The sequence below is a fragment of the Cupressus sempervirens genome, chromosome 2, assembly GCF_028749045.1.
Source record: "Cupressus sempervirens isolate cs-2001-9-10 chromosome 2, ASM2874904v1, whole genome shotgun sequence".
Taxonomy (NCBI): domain Eukaryota; kingdom Viridiplantae; phylum Streptophyta; class Pinopsida; order Cupressales; family Cupressaceae; genus Cupressus; species Cupressus sempervirens.
This window is the reverse complement of record NC_143119.1, coordinates 288,468,067-288,473,543: the sequence shown is the minus strand read 5'-3', so window position 1 is coordinate 288,473,543 and position 5,477 is coordinate 288,468,067. Positions and strand designations below refer to the sequence as shown.

The window sequence follows — 5,477 nt, the reverse complement described above, 5'->3', positions numbered from 1 at the left end:
GATCAGAGGATTGATCCGACTTGAACAATATTGATAATGCCACTATGAGTATCTAACTAGGCCTTTTCTTTTAATATTTTTTCTTCGATCATAACCATGTTTGAATGTCTTTGGCAACCTGAGAGGAACCCATCTGGACATCAAGACACCACTTCAAATAGAGAGATTTATTTAGAGTTTGGTCGTGACTTAATAAAAGAGCTATGGCAGAACAATGATCAAAAATATGTTTTGCGGATACCTTCCCATCTTACAATCTATGAAATGTAACATATATATATTTTTGAATCATTTTGTAGTGCATTTTTAGCATTGAAGTTTCGCATCATATTTTAAGATTCAATAGAAGTTTTGAATCATACTCATGATTCATCTTCAGATTTAATGAGAATGAGAACTTATCATGCAGTATTGATTCCAACCATCGATGTTTTAATTATGTCTTGATGTTTTTAATTGACTAGAATAGGGTTTTGTTTAGGGTTTTTTTTAATGACTGAACACTTGAATTGATCTCCTATGCAGGCAAGTCTTCAAACAAAGTGGGTATAGTTTTGGGTATTCTTGGGGGCTTCTTGTTGATGTTATTGCTATGCCTATTTGGATTCAGAAGAAGATTCAAGTCTGTGGCATTAAGGAAAGGTACTTTTGAGGTGATTTTTTTCCAGTAAATCATTCTTTCAAATGTCAACAAAAATTTTGGCTAGTTGATTATATAAGAGCTACTCACTCAAAAAGGAAATAAGGGGGAAAAAATTCCGTTTATTTTTTCTTGTAAAATAAAATCTTGTCTATACAAAATGTGTAATATTTTTCCCATGCATCAATCAACAGAGAATCTTGATACAGAGGTGTACTCTACTATTGGGAAGGAGCATGGAATTTTTCTCAACTTGGAAAATATAAAGGTTGCAACTGGAAATTTTCATGATGATAACAAGCTTGGAGAAGGGGGATTCGGCCCTGTTTACAAGGTAACATAACTCTAACCACATTAAATATGCTATTAAATTGAACCAGGTTACTTCTTCATTCTCCACTGAACAAAAATCTACAGACTATTTCATAAAGAATGAAAGGGTGGGAATATGTCCTGAAGTCACACAAAATAGGCATTTTAATTTTGAATTTTAGGACTTTCATATATTATTAGAATACACTCTTGTACAATTGATTGAAGTATAAATTCTCAAATGTTCACCGGTATATGTTCTGTGGATACCTTCCCATACAAAATAATTCAAAACATTGATAGTTATGAGAGCTCCCCTACCAGTGTGTATGTGACACAGAGCCAAATTGGACATCTTTGTTCAAATAGGCTGCTAAAAGCTATATCAATAGCTTGCAATGAGATTCATATTTGGACATCAATGTAAAATACCAACACAATGTACAGAAACATATGTAAATTCATCCATTATTGACCATAAAGGTTTTGAGTCAGTGAAAAATATACCTTCTTTTTAGTAATCAAATGATCCACTTCAACAAGTGATAAGTTGACAAGCTCTGAAATCTCTGGTAGCTAAGTCAGCTTTAGCTTTTCTATTTTGACTGATCCTTCAAGATGGAGCATGCCATGAAGCCATACAATAATACCCTTTGAGTCCTTCTCAATACTTTGTATTATGGCATTGCCTGAATCCATCAGTGTTACCTCTTCACCTTCTAAGACAAGAGCAACATCAACACTCTCCAACTAAATGTGTTTTGTGTAAGTAGTTGCTTTCTTGCCAGCACCTTCATACTTTTTATGCCTAGCCAAAATTTTGACAAAAGGTTCTTCAGGCCCATTTGTTAAGCATAGAAGAACACAATTTTCAAAAAGAGCAGTGTGTCTAGGACAGACAGGGTCAATGAATTTTTTATTCATTGTCCAAAGTCTGTCCCACTCCATTAGATTTAGATTTTTAGATTTTTTGATGCTCTTGAAATGAAAGTGCCAAAGAAAACTTAGATTTATAATTTTAATTGGTATAGGTTATAAGAATCTTTATGGAAACTATAGAAAATTAAGTGAAAAAAAGGTGTTCCAAAGAAAAAGTCCAACATTTAAACTTGTGACAGAATAAACTGCTTTAAAGCCTCTACTTTCAATCCCCTTTGCAATGTTCCTTGCACTGTTGGGAAGCGAGGATCATCCCAACCCTCCACTTTTTCATTATCTACAAACCATTGTAGTTTTTGCTTGCTCAGGAGAGTATAAACAAAATTCAAACGGCTAAAATCCCACACATGCACTTTTTGCAAACCCATGTCTTCTAAGACCCTATAATATTGTTCATTATGATCATGGTACTCACTTGACTTGAGAGCATGTGTTACACCTTCAATGCTATCCACATATGGGCATGCAAAATCATATGTTGGATATATCTTGTATTTAGATATAACATGGTGATGGCGGATAGGATTGCATCTATAATAAATAGGATCTCGCAATGTTTTGTTAACATCTTGCATATCTAGCTTACCTCTTAGACAAAATTGCATCCCCCTCTCAGTAGCAGCAATCATTTCTTTCCACAGACACATATTTTGCTCCATAGAGTTATTCCTATTGATGGACTCAATTCCATCCATTCTCTCTTTCTGCATCTGCTCTCGAGGTGTGTCATCCACCAATCTGGTTCGCATAAAAAAACTTTTAAATGAGTTATGTTAATATAATTTTTTAAGGATTGGTTACAATCAAAGTCATAAGCTTTTTGACATTGGTGGAACCATAGTACACTGTTAATTAAATGGTAATATATTCTACATAAAGGTGAGTTTGTTATTTGGAGTCCCCTAGTTGCTTTCTCAAACTAATCAACCTTGATTTGATAAGTGTTTCTACTTGTAAACTACAATGTTAGAATTTTGATGTGGAATTCCTTTTGCATGTAGGCTCATTTGGGGAAGTTTTTTGAGGCATATGGAAAGGAATAGAAGTTGCAATCAAGATTTTACTGGACCAAGACTTGATAGAGGAGAACATGGAAGATTTTTGCAATGAAATATCACTTTTAAGGTAGCTGCATAACATTCTATTCAAAATACTATAATCATCATTAATTTCTCCTGCTATCTCAAATTACTTTAAATAAAGAGGTGGGTAGGACTTTTCTTTCTCATACATTTTCTGTTTTGTTCTATATGCATCTTGTCTTGCTACTTGCGACATCCAAATGGTACTTTCCAGCTCCTTGTCTATAGCTTGAAGTTATTGTTCTGAAAATTTAAAGTAGGGTGAAGTTTTCTTCTAAAGTTCTCAAAAATTATATACAATTGTATGTTGTGTTTATCGTATAATTTGATGCTTTGGTTTGGATATCTTGTATGTGTAAATAGTACAATTCCTATGATCTTGTTTAGAACTCATGCAATAGTTGCATCACAATTTGTGTGAAATTGCTTGTAGTTTTGGCCCTAAAATGCCCTAGACAGTTTGTATTCACCAAAATGCTAGTATTGAAACCATGCAAATGCAATCAATATCATCGCCCAAGCTGTTTGCATCCAAACAGTGCTATGCAAGGAATAATGATGCATTTTTGTTGAAGCAATACACACATATTTGCTCCAAAAATCACCACTTTACCTTTAGAGTTCAAAATGCATGGTATAAAGTTATAAAGGCATGATTTTTGAAGCACTTTGCATTTTTTTTTAATGTAAAATTGACATTTAGTATTCTTAGTTACTAAGATGGGGTTTTAAATGAGAAACACACATGTATATGCATTCAAAATTGACACTTTGGAGTCTTTTATAACTAAAGTTGATAATGATGTGCTTTTCAAAATAATTTGCATGTGTAAACACATCTAAAAAGTGCCACAATAACTTAACACTTGCTTTTTAGGAGGTTTTACATATGTTTTTTATTTTACACATGTTTAATATATGCAAGTTTATAATACACAAACAATGTGCTCTAGTAGCATTTAATTGATGGATCAAGGGTTTGTGTGATTTGCCTGAAAACAAGATACATAGTTTTGGTGATCATGTGGTTCTTTTGTAGGATTTAGTTAACTTACAAGATAGCTCACATAGTGTGAAGTAAGTTCCTCAATGTATTTTCATATGTGAGGATATCTTTTTTATTGTTCTCAGAATTTAGAATATCTAAAGGACTTTTGTAAGACTGAAGTGCAACAATGCTTGTGATTTGATTAGAAACAATGGAGTTACGAAATTTAGTAGGGAAGCATAAGTGAATATTGTCTTGTTCCATTCTGCCCATCCATGATTGTGGTTTATTTATTATTTTGAAGTTCTTTCTCATCATTTTAGGGAATTTTCAATAATGAACTTGGCAGGAGGATAGAGAAGATTAATCCAGAAACCAATTGATTATTTGTTGTATGAGAGGACTTCATTATTTTTATTATTTTTTTTTCATTTCATGTTTTCATTGATGGAATCACTTTGAATTGATGGTTGTAGTTGTAAATGACTACTATATAAGTTTGGCTTTGATCCTTTCATCTGCTAGATGGTTATTTGTTTTCTAGTTTTATAAGTTAGCTTCTATATATAGGTCTTACTATCCTTTAAAATAAAATGAGTTGTTTTCCTTCTGACATGATTTTCTCTCTTATTACTATTAGTGGTAATATTATTCACCCTTCCCACTTCATGCTATGCAACAATGGCTATCTGTGTACTTGTATCAGGTGTGGGATTACCAAACAAAAGGTTGTATCCAGACTCTTGATGGACATACCCATAATGTATCAGTAGTTGGCTCTCATCCTGAACTTCCTATCATTATCACAAGTTCTGAAGATGGTACCATACACATTTGGAATTCAACAACGTATAGGTAAGTTTATTGAATTATTTTTTTCACTGGATTTTGTAAACATACAATCTATTTCTAGATGATCGTGCCACTTGCATTTGGCATTTATAGCACATCCAATGATGTATACTTGTTATTTTTAGTCCATTGCTGACAATATTGGATAAAATCATAAATATATTTTCTCTTGTATATGTTGTACTTGTATTGTCTCCTATTATTTTATTTATTTATTTTATAAAATATAAATTTACCTTTTTACCTTTTTACTCATATTTAATTGTAAGAAAGAACTTCAAGTGATTGTTCATTGCTGATAGACATCTTCCCATATAGTAAATCTTCAAGGCAATATCTATAGGATAATATCTCTACTAGTGTTTCATGAAAGGTAAATTAGTTTTCACAAAGTCAAAGGTCACACTCAGTATGTAATGGTATTGTCATATAGCAAGCGACCTAGTAATGGCCCTAGCATAGGTGGCAGAATTGGTGTTGTAGGGGAATGTTTCCTCAAGGCTCAAAAATGTGTTGCACTGGGGATGTGCTTTCTTGGAAGTGACACATCACTATGGAACACTGAATTCACTTCTCAAATGCAGCGACTCCATCTACCTCCTATTTAAGTGCAATCTTTCATATGGGCCTTTTTCACAATTTATATAAATGCTATTTTTTTTAC

The 5,477-nt window shown here is 32.8% G+C and overlaps 1 pseudogene; it reads right to left on the bottom strand.

Moving 5' to 3' along the window:
* Positions 1 to 2,055: 2,055 nt before the first annotated feature.
* On the bottom strand, positions 2,056 to 2,640 carry LOC149572193 (glutamate--tRNA ligase, cytoplasmic pseudogene; annotated as a pseudogene).
* Positions 2,641 to 5,477: the final 2,837 nt, after the last annotated feature.